General features: G+C 39.2%; 1 protein-coding gene across 8 annotated transcripts in view; it reads right to left on the bottom strand.

Moving 5' to 3' along the window:
• TULP4 (TUB like protein 4) overlaps positions 1-18,223 on the bottom strand; it is a 156,100-nt gene extending 137,877 nt beyond the window's left edge. The window contains exons 1-2 of one of the 8 annotated variants that reach the window (XM_063390207.1): positions 18,141-18,183; positions 16,884-16,961 (exon numbers count right to left, since the gene is read on the bottom strand). The gene's annotated coding sequence lies outside the window, so the exon portion shown is untranslated. Of the gene's footprint in view, positions 1-7,195; positions 7,285-16,883; positions 16,962-18,023 lie in introns of those variants that run through there. The other 7 variants (XM_063390205.1, XM_063390208.1, XM_063390202.1 and 4 more) reach the window with 7 other exon arrangements.
• Between the last annotated feature and the right edge of the window lie 4,253 nt (positions 18,224-22,476).

The following is a 22,476-nucleotide window of genomic DNA, read 5'->3' as shown; positions in this document are numbered from 1 at the left end:
TTGATCGGTAGCAGATGGATGCACATGACAAACATTAGAGGAAAAAGGTTAAAATACAGTATTTCACAAAATATTTCCATACAAGGCTTCTGAAATTAGGTAACCTAATGATACTGTAAGAAAATTCTATCCCAACAACTGAAATTATATATTATTTTCACTTAGTTTTCACTTAGTCTTCTGCTGAATGACAGCATGAAACAAAGATGATGAACATACAGAAATTACAATATCAGAATACAAAAATTCTATTCCTAGCTATTAAAAGAACTAAATACCTAAATTAACAAGGGGAAAATCTGGTTACTCAGTGACTCTAAAACCTCAAATAATACCTGACAGATGCTGATTTCATTGGATTGTCAACCTAACAACTCACTACTTGGCTGCTTGATTAAAATGGTGCAAGATCTTAAAAAAAAAAAAAAAAGATCTGTTATACTTAATATACAATCCACAGATTATATGTTTGCCTGAAATCAGTCCATTTCTTTTCTAAGAAGACATAAAACAAGATTTACTTTACATGTAAATATACTGCCTTGTTTATACCTGTACACTGTCACAGCAGAGTTGTTTTAGTGCCGCTGCTATTTCTCCTTACATCTAAATTGTAACGTGTTTGTCTTGTAAAAGGGGCTGTGTAATGCTTGTGCCACTGGTCAAAACAGAATGTGGAAAGGTTAATAGGATTATCTATGAGGAAAAAAAATAATAACTCACTCATTACATTCCTAGGATGAGGAATTCAGTGTATTAATAAAACCACAAAGCCATAAGACGGTGCAAGATGGCATACACCATTCCAAGAATATTAAATAGCCCTAACATAAAAGTGAGTGGATAAATGTTCCACAGTAAGCTTGCAAAAAGCAAACCCCTAAAGGTAATTATCATGTAGAAGCAAATAATTTTACAAATTAATGCACCTGAGAGATATGTAATATGTCAGTTTTATTTTTATTCCCCATAGTGTCAATACCACAATAATCCTACCAGAATCTATCACTAAGAATTGGAATAAACAACATTTTACTGATGGCTAACCCAGAAAACAAATATTCCATTCTTTCCTGTCAAATCCCTACTGTACACAAAGTCTTTAAGCAACTTTGCTTATTATTATCCAATAACAAAAAAAAATCCGACACAAATACGACATTTAAGGGGCCTGCAAACCAACGCGAAATTTCTTCCCCCTGTTCTCAGGAGTGATCAAAGCATAGCACCAAATTTAAGAAATCTGTAACACTTCTTTCTTGTTCCCTTCCACGTAGACTGATATATTCTACCCTCAGTATTCTAAGACAGCTATACATTTTATCTGCAAAGCCTATCTAGTCTGTTTAATTATCTTGCATAGAATTTTTTATTTCTATTGGATAAGTAGGTAGGAGGCAGTATTAACAAGTTTCATGGATGTTTCCCCCCCTTTTAAGAGTAAAATGTCAATAAAATAATAACATTTCCAGTCCTTATGATTTTGTTTCAGATGATTGTAGTTAAATACTTTCTGAAGTCTTGTAACCAATGTCAGCAAAAAAGGCTGGAAAGTTGATGTTATGTTGATTAAAGCTTGAGAAGCTAGAGCTCACATCCAAAAAAACAGTTAAATTGATTTTTCAGTTGACTGAAACCAGTAACATAGGTTTTTATAAATCTAACTTACAAGCTTTATTTTGCACTTGCATGTTTACCAATTTTCATTTCGGATGAAGAAATCCATCTCACAGAAAGCAATATGAACCATAAAATGAAGCAAGACACTGCTAGATTCTAAACAGACACACTAGAGCAATGCAGAGCTGCAGGGATTTGATTACAGACTATCTCTTGCCAGGCAGTCAGTCTCCCACTGGGATGGGGAGCACATATGCTGGGATGTTCTACAATAAAACAGTGCTTCTTTATGTAGAGCCCTACAGATGTTGCAGGATTATTCTCTCTCAATGCCTCAACATTTTATCACAATTTTTAAGCAGAGCATAGCAAGGCATTTACTGTTTAATAACATTACCTCATGCAATGTACTCTGTGTTTCTTGGATCTGTTACTTTCCTTGCAAGAGCCAAAAGCCAAACTACAAAGGAACTGCTCTGGGTTGATAGGCAATGTCCTTTATTGCTGTTTCTCAGAACAGTACCCAGATCAGCAAGAGCTCCAGCAGACTAAAAGCAAACCTGAGCCTATCTCCTGGAAAGCCTCATGCAGATGCAGAGAAAATCAGGACACACACAGGTCATCTGCTCTGTCCAACATCTATTGTTTCTCTTCCTCTGAAGCAGAGCTACAAATAACTGACACCTCACCAATTTCCAAATGAAGCTTCTATAATTACATTGCTATGCCCTATGGAAACACTACTGGGTTTCTCATAGCAACCTTCAATGACTCAGAGAGCCCTGCTCGTACCACAAAATTACTAAGAGAGCTTCATCCATCTTCAACAGAAGAGCTGGTACGTGACTGGCAGAGTCACTACTACCCCTGGCAATCCAACAGCTTTATGACATCTTGTCTCTTGAGAAATTAAGTTTTATGGCCAAAGTAGTACTACATTAGTATACAGCAAGGCAGGATTGCTTCTATAAAATGTCTCACCCCCTATGATGCCTTGAATGCACACACTACAGAGTCTTTTTAGCAACTCTGTCAGATAGATAAGTACAATTCCTTCCCAAGGGCCTGCAAGACAGCAAACTGTTCAAAGAAGCCTATGCCATAGGAAGACTTCTTAATCTCTGTCACCTCAGTGACCCACTCCGATTTCCCTTCCTAAATCCATTTGGCCCTCATTGCTGTTTTCACTGCCAGGTGCCTGTCTGACATCTCCTTGGGTGGACTCAGTTTCTTAATACAGCACAAAATAAATATCAAAAAAGTGAGAAATATTCAGTGGCTTTAGGGATTTGGATTAAATCGCTCAAGGCTCAGGTGAGTGTTGGAACTGCAGCTACGGAGCAGGCAAGGCTGAGGTACAGGAAACAGAAACAGAAAGATTAACCCAGCTGCACCATGGGACAGAGCTGGAGCAACCTTCTTAATACAGAAGGGGAAAATACCATTCTTCATAAACAAGAAGGCAAAATTTAACATTACTGGCTTCCAGTCTGTGGTATGATCCCATCACCCTTGAGTGTAACTCAACTGATATTTGCCAGTTTATTTCTATCTTGCTACAAAACATTTCTGTCCATTTCTGGTCTGCATTCAAAAAAGAATGGTTAAATGGTCCTTCCTTCTGGAACAATGTTCTACAAACTGCCATATATGCCCCACTGACACACAACATATGCATACAGAAAATTGCAAATATGCAAGGTACTCTGAAGTATTTATAAGACCCAGCCTAGAACAAGGCTGACAACAGTCCAAAATCTAATGTATGTCTAATGTCCAACACTGCTGGGGATAACAAAAAACAAAACAAAACAAAACACACACACACACACACACACAAAAAAAAAAAAAAAAAAAAAAAAAAAAAAAAAGAAGAAGAAGAAAAAGCACAATATTTTAAAGGATTGCATTTTAGGATTATCTTCCAAACTCACAATGGTATCATGTTACTTTCAAAGGAATCTAGAATTCCATTTACAGAAATCCAAGGTTTACAAGATTTAGGGAATTTTACTAATAAAACTACACACTAGATGTTTTGGATTCCTATCAATCATGTTTTTCACTGAAAACTAATTTGTTTTTAAATAAAAGGAAGAATTATCTTTTGCTTCTGACCTGAGGTGACTTTCTAGATGCTGAATCACTACATCAGTAGAAACACCAGATCTCAACATCAAATTTCTTTTTTTATATATATTTTCTAGGAAAAAAAAATCCTTTACAGTTTCTCCTTGAAAAAAACCCGACATAAACTATACTGAAATAAACACAATTTTTGCTCTATGCCTGAAGAAAATCTGTTGCAAACTGATCTGCTCCTTCAGCAAACTCAAACCAGTTATTTACTAAGCAATTTCCCCCATTTTAGTGATCTGTGGCACTTTTAAAAAACATTTAAGCAATACACAGTCACATTATTTATTATTAAAGCTATTTTATTGCAATTTGACAACTTTTATGAAAGGCTAAATTTACTACAATAGACTAAGACAAAGTCCTACTTAAAAATAGTATCTTTTTATATCCATTTTTAGCCACCCTGTAAACGTTCTCTAATACAGCATAGCAAAAAAAGACTTGGCAATGCTATTGTCATAGGCTCCTCTTCCATTACAGACCCGTGTCTGCACTTCCATCACAACACAAAAAGGTCCCAAATCTCAACCGAAAAGCTAATAAAGATAAACCAAGCTAAAAAGCCAAATTCTAGAGTGAATTGCATGAGGTACAGGCACACATCCTCTTCTAACCATTCAGCAGTAGACCTCTGATAGTCTCTACCAGGTACAGCAGGAGAAGACATATTAAAAGTACAAAGCCAGACTTCAACACATTTTGTCTGCATTACAGACAAAAATAAAATCCCTTTGGATGTATTACTTAAAGCTTTAGGAAAAAATAGTCTTCATAATTCCAATCTCAACATCCACAAGATTTCAGATGGATGAATATGGCATGAACAACGCATATATCCATAACATGAGGTGCAGAAATTTGCATTTCTACTTCCCCTCATCCAAGGCCACCTACATATGCACACAACAGGAAAAACTGCAAGGGTTCTTTGCCAAACCGTGCAGTGTCACATGGCAGCAGTGAGCCCATCTTTAGAAGCTGGCTCCAGCCAGACCAGAGCCTGACCTGCTCCCCCCTCCAGCTGCGACATTGGGTCACGACAAGCAGCATCCCCGCCATGCAGCTGATGGCAGAGCTGGAGGGAGTCCCTCTGAGAGGAAAGCAAAGACAAAAGGAGCAAGCTTCCTTCTGGGAAAATGGGATGCATTAAGGTCATACTGAAAAGAGGCAGGTGGTTCATAAGGTAGAAAGAGCACTAAATTAACATGTGGAAGTCACGCAGTTCTATTTTGAAGGCAAAAGGCTCAAATCAGACTTCAGGCATGGTATCAATTGCCTGGACAGAGCAGACAGGTCAAGAGTCTGTGCACACATATTGGAGCATCAGCCACCTCGTACAAGGGATGTTTAATTAGCTAAGTAGGGATACAGGGTTTAGGGGGAATTGGGAGAATCTGTGTCCTTCAGACTAGTAATAATGCTCGTAAGACACTTTTACACTCAAAAAACCCCCAACCAAATCAAAACAAACAAACTATACAAAACCAAAGTTACTGATGCATTTTTTTATCAGCATGCTAATGAAATGCTACATTATTTGACATGAGAAATTACATGTTCATGAAATCCACGATCCAAGACAATCCTGTCTCCATAAATCAGACATTAAGTCCACATAGGGAGACAGGACTGTTCAATTTCTGAAACAATGTACAATCAGCAATTAAACAAAAGAGAGGAAAATGCTGAAGAAAAATTTAGGAGGGCAGTGATTCCTTTCATATTATTCTCCTAAAGACTCAACTGATAGAAATATATAATAGGTGTTTGTTTTAAAATTATACAGATTGCATACTCCTGAGAGAAGAGTGTTATCCTCATTCTGGATTCTTTCCACACATATTTTTGGCTACTACTGTAACCACAAAACACCACTGGGGGAACAGGATAGGACACGTAAAAATACCTCTCTGACAACCAATACATGTGTCTCAACCCAAAACCTGTGTACCTTCGTTTCATTTTCACTTCTGCATGACACAAACATACAAGAAAAAAAGAAACCAAACAATACAGCAGTAGAGAGCAGGAAGAAATCCTTCCAGCTGATCAAGGCCTAGGTTCAGCAAAATACATCTCTATATTCTCAAGCTATGAACACACTATGATACCCTCCTGATTGTGGGTATCTCCACAAAGAGTCAGGGCATTTGACCAAAGGATGTCACAACTATGCTATACACAACCAATTTCTACGATACAAAGGATCTAACAAGCCCTGACAATCAACAATGCTTCTCTAGCCGAAAAAGCAAACTGCTGTGTGGCAGGATTTTCAGGCTTTCCAGTGACATCATTCTAAGAAAGAGGCAATTGTCCCAAGGCAGATTTAGACTTATCACCAGCATGAGCAAATGTCCTGTTTATAATCAGTAAAGATTTTGAATCTAGAGTGGGGCAAAAAAAAAAAAATAAACACAGACTAAACAAACCTACTTGAGAAAAATCTGTCCACTTTGTTACTAAATACCAGAAAAATTCTGCATAAGATACTTCATGTGAATGAGCGCTAGAGCAAATAATTCACAATTCGAAGTATCATGTTTATTAAGCCTTTGATCCTTCAAATAGTAGCGAGTATGAGACATCTATGCTGAGAGTCCAAAAACCTCAACATCAGAAGGGAAACTATGGCTTTCAGAGCAGTGCTTATACATCATTTTTTTGTCTAAATACTGTTTTGGCCAGAGTTCTGGGCCTGAAATTTTCTAAAACGGTGAACAAAAGGCTCTCAGTTCACAGCAAGTGTGCTGCAAAGTGCACAAGAGAACCTAATGCTGTCAAACAAGCTGTGCCCTTCTTTGAGTTTTATTTGGTACGGTATCCAGCATCCCCCCCAACTTCTCCCTCCCTGTTATCACCTATTCTACTTTAAAAACAGACAGCTTTGAAATATCCTGCAAGAAAAGCTTGAAAGAGAAGACCTGAGTATCACAGTACAGGCCACCTAACAAACATCACAGTCTAGAGAGCAAAAACCTTAACAGTCTCCCTTGGAGGATCTGTGCATACTATCATCCACATAGCCACAGGAAAGAAAAACTCAAAAATGCAGGGAAAAAACTCAAAAATGAGGGGAAAAGGAAAAAAAAAATGATAGTGCTATCATCTTTTGATGAATTTAAATACCTGAGAGATCCCTGAATTTACTCAGCTACTCAAAGAAGACAAGTAAACCTGCAAAGACAAAGACTAGGTCCCTCAAAAATAGAAAGAAAAAAGGATAGGTGAACAAGAAGTGAACAAAGGTGACAAGTAGCTCAAGGTGAGACACACAGGAAGCTTCACACCACAACTTGAGACACATAGCAAAGAAAATTATCACAAAAGAATATGATTTTGTTTGTTGCATTTTTCATGGAACGTTTCATTTGTTCAGGTGAATTTCTGAATAGACATTCACACCAGGGCACCCATAAGCCACACAAAAACCTACCTTCTTTTCTTGCTCCTCTCTGTGACCTGAGGAATTTTATATTTGCCTCTTTGCCTGGAGTACAATTCTCTTCTTCACAAAGTCTCTGCCTATATCCAGATACAAGAAAACAGCAGGCCTATTAACAGAGACTGTGTGTGAGAGAATGCCTCACGATACCTGTATCATGAATTTGCATCTTACTTCCTCTGAAAAGAACACTAGTTTAATGTAAGCACTCATCTTCACACATAGTCCAAAGACACTGCTGTGTGGAACTTCAGACTACATAACCCTAATATTTCATTTTCATATTGACATTGACATCGATAAACTATATTTTGCATATTGTATACTACTGTCCAAAAATAAATCTGGGGCATAATAGCTGATGTAAGTATTAAAGAAAATTGTAAGAGGAATTAGCAGTCTGTTCTCCAGAAACAATCCCGAACAGGTAGGCTAAGACTTTCCAACAAAAGAGCATCCCTGCTTTATTTGTACTGCTTGAGTAAATACAAACATTTCTAAAGGACTGTGAAAATGAAAACTCCCACAACCTCACATAAATATCTGCAGCCAAAAAGTGTCTCTGAATAAAGCTGAATATTCTACAGATATATTTCCTATTACACAGGGGAGAATAAAATGCACTAACCTTTTTTCAAAAATACACCCTTCCCAAGGAATGAGTGATAAAGACTTGTCATTGCTAACTCCTAACACACAGTACTCTAAGCAATGCTGTGGACCCTTTCTGGGATTCGCTACCTGCTACATACATGTGCAGGAATTTTTCAATACAAGTGCACTTTAGTGGATATGTTCAAGTACATGCCTATGTGGGTACCTCATCCAGCCATGCACTTTTGCCATTATTAATAATATTTTGAAGTACTTTAACTTTAGCAGTGTTGTTCAGATGGTTTATAGACATTGAGTGATAATTGAGTGAGTCTCAAGACTCAACAAGAACACCAGGAAATAAGGAGTTGCAGAACAGTATTTATAACTTCACCTGTCCCATTTCAGGCCCCTCTCTCTGCAACCTTTTTAGCTCAAGGTGTACCTAGACTAGTCATTTGCAGTTGAGTGAACATTTGGCTTAATTCCAACTACACCAGGATTTCTCTTAACGTGATCCTGATATTTTGAACCCTTTATCCAGTGTCCTAGGAGTGCTCTACTAGTGTCAGTGATTCTACGAAAAGTAATAAAATAGCATTATTCGCATTGTACTGCTAAGAAAAAGACAATTTAAGCATCTCAAGGCAATACAGAAGCTTACAGTAGAATTGAGAGAAGTACAGGAGTTCTGTCTCCTAATCTGCTGCTGTAATCATCAACCAGTGCAAAAAAGAAATCAACATTTAGGTGTTACTTTAGACTGGCATAGGTTGGCTTTGTTTTTTTTCAAAATCATCATTTCATTAGAACACCCATTTGCATGAGGTTGCAGTTGTTTTTTAAGTTGTACTCATGTGGCTGCAGCCTCCTACAACCTACTTCACCTTTCCAAGCAGAAGACCCACTAGTAAACATCCAACAAGCTGAGACAGAACCTCAAATACACTACAAATTACTGGAATAGCTGAGGTTATCTGAAGATAAGCATAGCTTCCCTTACAAAAACAATTCTGAAATCTGATCCAGAGGGTGCATGCATTTATCTATTATGAAGGACTGGAAAAGAAGCCAAAGTTCCTTAGGATGTCTCAAATGAAGTTAAAACTCTGAATCTAATTTCTTTTTTCTAAAATGAAGTAAAAACAGGGCAGAAACCTCCTCTAAAAATAGATCTTGCTGTGCAGCCAAGTATGCCTGCATGCAATTGTTATTTATTTTTAAATCCGAGTAATTTTCCAGGTAGGCTTTTACATCAGCTAACAGAATGAGGTTCTTTAAAACTAAACAAAAGAAACCCCCAAGATTTCTGTCCTGATCACATTTGCTATAAAGATGTAGAGGAAATCAGGAAGCACTAACAAAATGCAGTCTCTTGCCTGGCATTCCACAAAATCACAAAATTGTAAATTTCAGTGAAGGCAAAGACAGTAACAATACCAACATCCAGGAAATATGGTCTTCTTAACCAGAAAGACTGGAAGAAACTGTCCTAAACATTGAAAAATCATTGTAGATCAAAAACATAACTAACAAACAAATGAAAATACACACAAAAATACACCACATATGCCCCAAGCTCACAGCCTAATCCAGTGCACAAACTGAAAGAACTCATGTACTCCTTCATAGACTGTCCAGTGCTTCCTCCATTAAACCTGCAGCACCTCAAGCCCATTCTCATCAAGTGTTATCACCCCAGACGTGGATGGCTGCACTTAAAGATGTCATTAGGGACAATCAAAACAGAAACAAAACTGAGCAATGTCAGCACTTAAGGATTTTCCATTCACTCCTTCCATACTAGTCCTGCCAGTAAGAAGGCAACAACCCAAACCTCTCAGGGTACTCCAAGGCAGAAAAGTTATTCCAGAGCTTGAGCAAGTGTTAGGCTCAGAAAGCCATGAGATGTTAAGTCTCCACCCCAACAAAACAAAGAGGAAGTAAATGTAAGTGAAAACAGACACTTGCACATCACTGTGGACACTCAGTCATCACACATGATATTTGTCAAAGCCATGACAACGCTGCTGGAGGCAAATCAGTATGATCCCAATCCTCACAATGTATCTGTCCCATTATATCTTTCTTAAGAAAAAATGGACAACTAGTAACGCATCTCTTCCTGAAGGCACTATAAAAATTTTATTATCCTTTCCCGTGCAGAGGTAATCCAGTTATTTTAGGGGAATTTTCATTAAACAAATGCTGGCTATTTCTTGTTATCCTTCAATGATAAGGATGGACACAAATTCAAATCCAAAGCACAGAATGAAATTTTCCTAGTACTTCTGGAGCTTTAACAAGTAATGCTATTTTAAAACTGCAAGAACTTGTTCTGGTACCACAGCACCAGACAATCAAATCACAAATATTTTCTCTCCAAGCCACCAGAAATATTTAAAGCAAACTCCAAAGGGAGAAGGGGAAGACAACTATCCAACCTTTGGAACACAAACTTCCTATGACAGAGACAAAAGACTTTACCTTTGCATCTCATGAAAATAGGAGACTATCTTTTATGAGATCTTGCAGCATTAGTGGTGAATTTTAGACCAGAACAATCACCATTCAGGTCATCTGCTTTCTGGATTAATAACTGCAAAACCAACCAATACAGTACTGAAAATGAAGCTGTACTGTAAGAATTTTTTATACATCTTCTTCCTCAACTCCCAAGCTACAACATCACTCTCTCTTCAGTGTTTCTCATTTAAATCCTTGGAAGAAAGAGCAATTTCCAATTCCTTTATTAATAAAAGTAAGTACTAGTTTGTGGGGGGGTTCTGTTATTGACTTCTAATTCCTGACAACTAAAGAAATAAACAACTCCTCTATAACTCCTTAATAGGATTTAAAAGATGCCATGCAAAAGCTACAGCAGCCAGGCTCGAAAGTCCTTTCTTTAAAAAGTCATTTTAATCCTACCTGTAAGAGTCAATATGGTTATTAAATTCTCATACTGCTTCACTTTGTCCCTGTTCCCACACCTTCATCATCTCTCCGTCATCCAGCTATTAGTTATTTATCCATCAGATATGGGGGTTTTTTGACAGAATATGTTTCCCTAAAAGACACAGTCAGCAATTTGGTACTGCAAAGTATATAACACACAGTTCTTGGGACAATATGTGGATGAAATGTGACTGTACATCTCATCTTTGCTCTGTTTTACTTATGTATTCTCTCCATGTCCATCTCCTCTGTAGAAGAGCATTCCAGCACCTTTAATCAGACTTGCAGCATGTAGGCCGAGGTGGTTTTTAGGAGATGCTGCCATTGTGTTTACCCAGCAAGAGCCCCTGAGGCCTCTGGGAGGAGGGACTAATACTGTACAGGCATACTCCTAGCACAAGTACTGAGCTCAAGTTACACTTTTTTATATAGTATACTTTCCTCAATCTTATTACAGGTCCAGTGAACAGACTTTCAAATTCAAAAATTCTCTTTGCAACACCAGGAAATAACTTATATTGGACTTAATACATGTTCCACAGGGTTATTCTACTGGTATAAAGGAAGACAGAATGTCTCCTCCGTAGGCTGGCAAATCTGGAAGGAATCCACCCCTAAAAGGTCTGTAACTCAGAGAAAGAGGACTTAATCCCATGATTTGTATTTGCTTTTAATGGAACCCTATTGCTGCATCAAAGCTTTGGCTGTTGAGAGAAACAGATTAATTCTTGCTCATAGTGTTCTGTTACAATTCACAGTAAGACTTCATACAGGTTTCTTTAGAAGAACCATGTCCCTTCCCCTACTACTCTAATCTTTTTTTTTTAATTTATTTTATATCTTCATCTCCACTTTGGAAAAACAGTAAATGGTTCCAAACTGCATACCTGTAACATGAGCTGGCTTAATTTTATCCCTTGATCATTCATGCAAGTTAGCAGATTTTCTCTGCATAGCTTCCCATGTCAATATAATACACAAATGCATTCATTTAAATCTCTATTAGAATTCAAACACTTTAATTGCTTTAGCCAATTGAATTCATAAACACTTAGTGGACAATGGAAGCTGTAGTCCCATTTTCTGATGACAAATGAAAAAACACAAATACATACATATGTGCCATAAAGGATCCTTCCTGCCTCAAGCAACAAACATTAAAGATCTTCTTCCACAAACCCTACCAGATAAGAGAAGGAAGGAGAAATCCAAACCAGGGATAAGTCCACATCAGACTAGAAAAGCCCTCAACAGACTCCAGCCCAATCCAAGTCTGGAAATGCAAATCAAACCCATTTGATTTACTTCATTATTTCATTACAGATTAGGTGAAAGTTCCTGTACTGACCATAGGAAAGAGCCATTTCATTTACATATTGTTCTGTTTCCAAACTATTCAAGAATGTCTTTTTTTTTTTTTTTTTGAACGACTAATGGGACAAATACGGATATAATACTGGTCTTCTACTATGCAACTACAGAAAACTCTACTAAAATCTCAATCAATACCTTCTTCAATCTTATAAACTTGGCAATTACTTCCCACAGGCCAGCTTTTTATGCTCACAGTGTTTCTACAGATAGAATTCATAGACAGTAGATATGAACCCCAAAGTCTTTACAAAAAGATATATTGCTAAGAGCAAAACTCAGTATAAGCAATTCTCAGGTTCCATGTTAAGATGAATGCAAACTAAATAAACTGAACTTTACTCAAAATGAACTTTTATGAAGAATCTTTTATTTATACTTCACAGTAAACAGGAGTTTGCACACAAGGCCTGACATTCCATATGTGTTCCACATCAAGCACTCAGCTTTATCCATAGAAGTTTCTTATCAAATTTTACAAATTAAAAATAACAGGGTTTTACATTGAGCAAATTAAAGGACAGGAGGATCACAACTCTTAAGCTGGCAACAGATGAACTAAAAATGGACATGTTGAACTTTTGTTGTTCTTGTGTCACAGGATGCTGCAGATGCCAAAGCTATCAAGGGTTCAAAAAAAAAAAAAAAAAGGATGGCATAAATTCACCTCAACTATTAAAACCCAAATGATTAAATACCATCTGCCCACAGACCCTTAAACTGCAGAACCCAGTGACACTTCCCTTCAGACACTCAGCTATTTGCACACCCTATCATACTCTGCCCTGGGCATCTGCTGTCATTCACTGTTAAAAACAAGATACTGATGTAGAAACACCTCTGGTCTGAGCTGATATGCCATTCATAGGTCCATATTTTTGTGCCTGGGTAAAAAGAAGGTACAATATCTAAAGCTGGTTCAACACCTACACTGTTCAAGTCCCTCACTTCCAAACACTATGTAGGGCACTTGTATGGCAGCCAAGGTATTTATATAGTAACAGTTCTTAATATACTTACATGACTCGTGAGAGCTGGGGAAGACACCACAAGTATATAACTCTTCCTCCTTCTCCCTTAGCTGTATTCACTCCTCCTTAAAAGTTTTGCTTAACACTTAAAATAGCTTTATGAGTAACATTTTTTCTATTTTTATATAACAGTAACTATTATCCATACCCTCTACGATCTGCAAGACAGAATTTGTGTTAGTCAATCTACACTCTGTGTTTTTAATCAGATTTTAGAAGGTAGATTCTAGGGTTGTTTCATTTTTAGATATTTACAATTGAAAGGATTTCATAAAAGTCATCCCACCATTAAATTAAAATAGAGAGATCTGTTCTTTATAAAGCAGACAGCAATAACATTGCTACTAATGCTTGGATGCTCAAAAGACCAAGATTCCCACTGTATTAGATCCTGCATCCAAAAGAGAATAAAAGTGAGAGAGCTTTCTCCCTCATTTAAGAATTTTGTTAGTTATGGTCTTTCTCCAACTAAAGAGTCTCCTGTGGACTGTCATCCATCACAATCACAGCAGGCAGTCAACCTTTGCTTTTCCCAATAACTTTATTTGCTCCTTATCTTCAAAAACACTTCTTCTATGATATTCTTGCTATACAAGCAGATGGATTATTTTCTTGCATATTGTGTCCAGCATTTATGACTCCTTTTCATGTCTTTCATCTGCTTAAGTGGTACCAGAGACCACTGGTGAAGTATTTGCACCAATTCTCTTTAGATGGCTATACACATGGATTTGGCCACCTTTGAAATTCACTGTTCAAACTAGTGAAACAAGAGATATATGAGGATTTTATTTAGAAAACAGTTCAGCTGGAAGATACTTGCTTCAACAAATATTTCATGAAAAGAGTGTCTTCAAAGGAGAGGAATCTATTCCATGGCACATACAAAGCAGAGGAGGAACTGACAGGATGGACTGATGCGAGTATTGAGAAATGCTGGATCTTTCCATTCTAATGGGAGAGTCAGTCTTCAAGCTAATGTCTTGCAAAGAGTATTTTGTACTAGACAAGGATGTTGGAGACTATTCAAACCAGGGCACCAGGAAAATGTATGACTATCAGCTAGGTCTGTTAGCTCCCAAGCTATCCACCAGGCAATGAAGGACCTAAACACTACAGAGCCCAGCTGGGAGGTTCTCCAGACCAGATTTGATATATTATAGCTACCAAGGATATGGCACACAGCAGAATAATTATGAGGCCTTCCATGGGTATGAGCACAAAGTGAAAACTATTATTGTGAACCATTTAAAAGATACTTAAGTTTTAAATACTGTAAAATTGTATAAACAAAAGCATTAGTTAAAAACTACTCAATAGAAGAAGAATGGATCAAATAATAAAAGCATGGATCAAAACAAGAGTCACACAAAACCAATGAGCACAGCAACAGGCAGTTTCTTGAAACTGAACATCTCAAAGCATTTCCTCTTGGACCCTTTTCCAAATAATCCGAAACCACACAAATCTAAGTGCAATCTAGATGCAAGTCTGCCAACAAGAAGGCATTGTTTGTACAGAGAGCCAACTGAAATCACTGACTACACCTGCCCAACTTCTGACAAACATTTCATTATGGTAGCTAAGCCTTCATTCTCTTCAATACAAGGTTTATACCTTAGATCTAAGTTTGTAATACAAGCTTATATTTCTTGATAGTATTACACAGTCTAGGAATACAGTTCCCATATTATTTAGCACATAGCACACTACACAGTTTTCAAATTATAATCTTTCCATTATCAAATCTACCATATATTTCCTAACTTGTATTTCATCCCTAAATGATGACTTATTATCTTGAATTAAAAAAAAAAAAGCTTTTTGTTCTATTTTGCCAACTATCAACCCAGCATAAGACCACAAGTCCTAAGTAACTATGAAAATGCACTAATAATGTAATTAGTAATAATCAACTGCACATCCCAACTGATAGAGACGGTTGGAAAACAAAGATGTGTACTTCACATCCCCAGCATCAGAAGTTGCTCTGCTACCAGATGCATTACAAAATCGAGACACTGACAGTGATTCAAAAACAGGAAAGATGCTGTACCATTTCTACCAACTCTACCATAGTGGAGATGAAGCAAAACACCTAAGACAGGAGGGTGCTGGCCACGTAACTCGCTCGTTCACACACACTTTTTTTATCCTGATGGATATCAAGAGACACATGGACAAACTCTCTGAGCAGTCAAGCTCCCTGGTAACTGCACTAGAGATGTGCACCATTAGTACCTGGATCACCTTAACAGGGACTGTCCTGAAGCATTTTCTAACCCATCAATGAATTCAGTTAAGCATTCAGTAAGGTTTCTTCTGACACTAGGAAGAGGAAGAGGTCTGTACTCCATAAAGCACAGGCTTAGCTTCCAACACTGGCATGGAAGGTATGGTATGAAATTACCTCAGTCATCATTAAATGAAATAAAAATGCTACGACAGAAACAGAAAGGTGAGTTTGTTGGGGTTTTATTGCAAAAAAAGAATTAAATCAAAAAGTCTGATTTTATTATTAGACCTTCTTGAAGCGATCACAGGCAGACAATGATCTCTTTATGAGCACTAGATAACATGATAATAATTACCCTAAGATAAGAAGAGAATAATTACACTGAATTCTTTTGCAAGGTGCTTTGAGACCTACTAATGAAAAGCAATGCTAAAAGCTGTGTATTTTAAGTATGCTTAATAATTCCATAAAACAAGTACAACTTTTTCTAAAGGTTAACTATAAACAAAACTGATTTTATTTGAAAGTTCAGCTGAATCAATTAAATTTTTGTGAGAAAAATTCATCAGCTGCACTATAAGAGTTGTCTTGGTGCAAGTTCACAATAGAACCATTTAAATCTATTCACTGCTTTACTGAAGAAAATATACTGAATATTTTAAACTGTCCATCATGGGCTCAGTATAGTTTAACATGTGTGGGGTTTTCATAGAATAATGAAATGTGTTAAGGCTGTTACAGTAAACATCTGTTGACTAGGTGAGAAATCTAGTCTGTTGTCAAAAACAGTGATGTAATGTACAAAAAAAAAGAGCCTTTCTATGAAAATCATTCATAACATTTATAGTTGTCAGTTTTCTAAGCTATTTTTAATCTTATAAATAGCTATCTATATATATTATCAACCCACTACCTCCTTTCAGCCCCCAAGAAACTGCTAATGACCTTCTTACAAAATTCCATTGGGGGCGTGGGGGAATATGCAGGTTTTTGAAATAGCTCTACTTTGCCTGACATTCACACTACCGGTGATAAATGAGGCCCACTCGTGCAAATGTTCCTTATAAGAGCAATCAGGTTAGGAACTACTTGCATGAAGCTATTTCTTGAATTAGGATTACAGGATCAAGTTGATAGCTAGCATCTCCAGGGATCACCATGATTTTGCTATTATGGTAAAATCTGTGATGGTATCCTCAAAATGATTTTACCAGAAAACTTGATGCAATGAGACAACAATTTAAGTCCTTAAGCTTAAGTATAAACAGTTAAATGTTAGTGGTTCACACAACTATCTCCAAAGCTGTCAATATTTTTTTATGGTAAAACACTTGCTATTTTGCCACAGCTCTTGCTAAACGTCATTTTATTAAACAGTTACTTTAAGACTTAAATTTTGCAAATTATTTGTAAAAAAAGACGATAGGAAACAATTTTTTTTTATTTACAGTTTTCGTAGGTATAGAAAACATCCACTGCAAATACCCCTTACCTATTCAAAACACAGGATGTTGCTCATGAATCGGTAACCCTTGGACAGGCAAATTTAATCCTGGCAAAATGAAACTACCTATGACAACAATATGAATGCAATATATTATATATATAAAAAATAATTTGTATTTCTTTAAAGATAAACATTTTCTATTAAGGGGCCTTTGTTTCGTTCTCGTTTAAAAAATATGTATATCTAAGCCACGGGTGAAAAAGGACTCTCAAATACAAAACCATCGAATTTGACTCAGGCAATCCCTTAACCTCAAATTGCTGGAGGCCTGGCTGCTTTCCCAAAGAATCACAGCACGCTCACCCTGTTGTTATGGTGTTTCCTAAGCATCTGCTATGTGCCACTTGCAGAAACGGCAATCCAAACAAGACAGACCTTTGATCTCACCCCATGCAGCTGGTTTTAATTGTCTGCTCTCATGTCTCAGTCAAATCTAGGCACTGAACTGGTAAACGATTCCTGCACTTTTTCGGAAGCCAGGCTGCTCGAACACGTTCGCGCACAGACGCTTACTGCAAGGCACGGCGAGGAGACACAACACAAAGAATGCGAAGGAGTTGCGCTCCCGGGGCGGATCTCCGCACACCGCGGGGCACGACTCCGAACCGAGCGGCCCCCGCCGCCCCCCACCCCGCTAAGGCGGGGGCACGCCGGGGACGTAGCGGGCGGGGGAAAACACAGAAGAAAAAGACAAAAATGTTTACAAATGGCAACGCTACGGGCGGTGCACGGAGAGTCACAGGTGATGCCGGAGCCGGCGCTTCCCTCCCCGCCGCCGCCCGGCGCTCCCGGACCCCCCGGCCGCTGCCGGACCTCGGGGGACGGCGGGCACCAGCCCCGGAGCCGCAGGTGTAAGGGCAGGACGGGGCTCCGGGCAGCCTCCCGCCCGCCTTCCCGCGGCTCATCCCGGCCGGTGCCCGCGGGGGAAGCGCCGCGGGAAGGACGCGGCTCGTGGCACAAGGCGGACGCGCACGTCCCGGCGCCGCACCGGGACCCCCGCGCCCTCAGGGAGCGGGACCGCCCCGCCGGCGGCCGGCACCCGCCGAAACAAAAGGAAAACAGCCCCGGAGCCGCCCGCGGCCCCGCACAGCGCCCGGCCCATCCCGCCCCACCTCCCGCACTCACCTCGGCGCGGCAGCGGCGGCGGAGCGGGTGGCGGCCACTCGCGCCCGCGGGCTCCCTCCCCCCGCTCCCTGTTTCCCTCCCTCCTTCCCTGCCCGCCCTCCCGGCTCCGTCTCTCACCGCGCTCGGAGCGGCGGCGGCGGCGGCTGGGCCCGGCTCCCCCGCCACGTGACCCCGCCACGTGACCGCCGCCCTCCCCCGGCCCGGCTCCGCCCCCGCCGCGCGCCCGGCCGCGCCGGGATGGCTGGGATGGGCCGGGATAACCGGGATGGGCCAGGATGGCCGGGGACGGGGCTGACCCACAAATCGGGCCCGCGGGACCCGGCCGGGACACAGCGCGGCGCGGCGTGGGAGCAGCGCGTCTGACGGGGGGACAGCCGCCAACACGTCCCTGTGCCCCCCAGCCCCTCACCGCCCTGACCGCCCGCTGGGGCAGCAGTCACTATAGCGGGCGTGATTTGACAACAAAGCCCGAGAGCAGGCTTACCCCTCCTGCCTGCAGGGCTGAGAGGGAAGGAAAGTAAGTTGGTGCCAATATCTGGGGCCTGGAGCCCCATCGTGTACTCCACACTCCTCCCTGCAAGAATCACAAGCGCTGTATTCCTGCATTTTTGACTCACACCAAACGCCACAGCGAGCAAGAATGAACTGTGCTGATCAGTGTTCCATGCTAAGCGTAACCTTGGCTCCCAGCAAATAATGCTTACAGTAATGGGTAAAGGGGGTGTCTTGTGGGAGAGAATGCCTTTATCCTTCAAACTTGGAAATTCAGGATACAATCCAGAGATACCAACACTACAAGACCTGGGGGAGCCTCGATGAAAGCAAACTCTGACGCTGTATTCTGGTATCACATACAGTGCACATTCACTTTCTTCAGAAAGGAGCAACAAAATACCTGAACATAAAAGGTGTGAAGCATTCGCTGGTTTAAGAAAACCACGACCAAACTGCAATTATCAGCTCCAGAAAAGCCATCAAACGAATAGTAAGTACATGGGGAGCAGGAAGTGAAAGGGCCCTATCCCCTGCTGGCTTTAGTAATCAAAATTTACAGACCATTTTAGAAACTAAGAAGGTAAATATTTCTCACACCATTGCCCAAAGCCCCATAAGGATTTTATCTTGCAACCTATAGCAAGAAGGGGCCAAACTTTATGCCAGAGAACCAGCTACATGTGCAAAAATCTGGAAGACTGAAGCCTGAGATAATGTGTTAGAGTTGGGTATACATTTTGTCTGTTAATAAAATTCTCATTTAAAAAAAAACATTGCTTTTTATTGAAGATTTTCAGTAACACTGCACAGCTAAACTTTGGGACACCTCTTAACAGATCCCATAGCTAAAGTGCAATAAAAAGCTCCAGGCTCCATTTCTGGGTGCATTGCAGAGTTGTTATCAACTGGTGAGTTGTGAAGACCAGGTTCTTCCCTGAATTACCTACTGGATAGCTTCACTAGACAGCCATCACCACCACGGTTAGATTTGTATTTCATGTATTTCAGTAGAAAATTTTAAGGAGCCAGAGTAACTGAAACCACTGTTCACTCAATCCTTGTCTGACTTCAGCTGTCTGTGTCTAAGCTCAATTCCTGTTTTACTGGCCATCATAAGAATTAAATTTAGGTAGTAAAGCAAAAAACATCAGAGAGAGGTTTGCAAAACACCACTGCAGCTTTAGTCGCCTTTGTAACCCTGTCCTCTTCACCCCAGGCACATTAACTATGATGCAACAGTGTTGCCTCCTAGTCACTTCTCTGAGCTGCTTTAGAAGTTGTGGCTGGTTCATAATCACCAGAGAAAAGTGTTTGGTGGTTGTTCAGCAGCCTCTACACACTATGACCGTGACTGACTGACACCTTGCAGGAGTCCCACCCATTCTGCACTCTGTTGCAGGAGTCAAGGAAGATTAATGGGAAAATGATTGCTCTGTCTCACTCTATCAACGTAACACCTTTGTTTTCCAGAAATGAATTTACACAGATAAACAAGAGTCCCAGGAACTAGAACCAGATACTTCAGGTGTTTAAACCTTGCAACAGAGGAACAATTCCCCATCTTTTTCATCTGCCATGTGTGAATCAGCAAGATCTTTTTCCATGCTGGGGGGTGGGCTACAGCATTCCTCCATGTGCAGAAGGGAAGTTACAGCAATCTCAGATGAAGTCCATAATCTGAGTGAGTGGAACCCAGGAGTATCCTTACAGATAAGACAAGGCCTCATCTTCCAAAGTGAAAATAGAAGTTAAAATCTCTACTATTTAGAGCAATAGAACATGGTCTTGTAACTTGCTTATGGGACACTGTTGCTCTGTATATGCAACAGGAGACCACACTTGGGAGAATACCACTACTGTATTGCATCTGGTTTGTGAAACTACTACTTTTTTTCAAACCTTTTTTTTTCCTGTGACTAAAGGTACTTCTCTAGGATAATGAAGCATTTTGAAGCATACTTAATTCACACTTGACAATATTTTTTGAAGATATAAGCAAAACATATAAAACCCAAAGCAAACAAACAACCTTTTCCTTCACTAGCTCACTCATCCCTTCCTCCTTTAGTCTACTAAGTCTGACCTAAAGTACCAGTTCATTAGATTATGGTGCCAACAGTACAAACTTTTCAATAATCCAACTGCAACATTTAATGCAACTTCAGCAATACAAACTAATAGAAAAAATAACCTAAAATCATCACCTCTTGCGGCATTGTTCATTTTATTACAAAGCCGAAAAAAAACACTTTTTTTTTTTTCATTTGGTTTTTTGTTTGTTTGTTTGTTTGAATGCTCTGGTTCTTGGTATTACTGACCTAAAGAAAAGCTTAGTTACTTAGCCAACTTGACTGGATAATAAAGTCGAGTAACTGTACAGAAAAGTTTGTTAATTAATTTTTGTTATTGGAATATTGTGAATTTAAGGTCAAAGGCAAATAGACATGTTCTTTCAGAAGGAACTCAGCTGTTTTTCAATCATAACCACGCTTATGCTTGTCCCTTTTACCCAGCTGTGAGAGTAAGCAGCTACTTTAAGATCTGCCCATTTCTGTAATCCATTAATCCCATATTGACAACCCTCTAAGGAACCAAAGGCTGGCCTCTTTTTCAGAAAGACTTCCTTGTAATATCTCCTCTATTTTTAAAGGCAGACACCATTAAAAAAACTAGTAATGACCCTTCATGAAGGCAGACGGTAAATCCCATTTGTCTACAAGCAACTATGCAAACTTTTTTGAATGTTTTTTTGTTTTTAATTTCAAAAAACATGAGAAAACAATCTTCAACTCGCTTTCCTTGTTCTGCCCAATAGCACATCTCAGATATTTTTCTTGTCAGGTAAAGTATTTGTATTGTCCTACTTTAAATGTTTTTTTATTGTAGACACTTTCTTCCTATTTCATTTCAGTTTTCATGATTTCTTCATCTTTCGCAAGTTCACTCTGTTCATGCTCACTTATACAACTTGGGTATGTTGGGACAGAAAACAAAGCACAGGGCTTGGTTGCTTCCAAATCCAAGCAACATCAGCACTGCAAAGAACAGAACTGTGATTTCCATGGGCATTGTGTTCCCAGAACTGGTGAGCCAATAGTTCTCTATATACTCCTTAAAGGTAAAGCCACAAGTGGTTGATTACTTAATAATACAAACACTTTCTAGAAGTTTCTCATATGATTCATGAGAAAGTACATCTGAAAAATCAAATGTAACCAGTATTGTTAACATACTCTTGAATCCATTCATTTAACATGGGGCTTTTCTTGCTTGTTGGTTCAGGGTTTGATTTTTTGGTTTCTTTAGGTTTTTTTAAGTATCATTTGGGACGCAGCTCTTCATAACTAATTCCGTCTTAAGGACAGTTTCATTTAAGATGCAGATCTACTAAATCCAGATAACTGGAATAACAAAAATCAGTTACCTATTTATAAACAAACAACAACAAAAAAGTGCTTGCACTCCTTCAGGTGTAATCATCAGCAGGTAAGCAAAAAAGTGCTTAGTATTGGCATGTGATTAAATCCACAGAAGCCTGACTGTTTTAAAAACTTAGCAATACCGTTGAGTTCAACAAGCTCAATTCAACTGCATCTGCTACAGAATCAAGAAGCCTAAAGCTAAGATAAAGGTATGTATTTATTTCACTCCAGTTTTTCGGTCCTTCTGGAAATAAACAGTAGTAGTATAGGTTGTAAAAAAAAAAAAGCACATAGAATTCATCTTGCAGAACACTACCTCACAGAACCTAGCATAGGTACTGAAGTGTCTTGTGTTACAATGCAAAAGCTGCTTTTGTAGATACCTCCATTATTCTACTTTCCTCCTTCACCTCTGTCTGGATTTACAGCATGAATGACTGTCCCATTTTTAATGCATTAGAGTTTCATATGCAAACTTGCTCCCTTTTTTCACATGCAAATCTATTCACTCCTTCCACACGCAAACTTAACTCATT

The sequence above is a fragment of the Prinia subflava genome, chromosome 2 (assembly GCF_021018805.1).
Source record: "Prinia subflava isolate CZ2003 ecotype Zambia chromosome 2, Cam_Psub_1.2, whole genome shotgun sequence".
NCBI lineage: Eukaryota > Metazoa > Chordata > Aves > Passeriformes > Cisticolidae > Prinia > Prinia subflava.
This window is presented reverse-complemented; position numbering and strand designations above follow the sequence as displayed.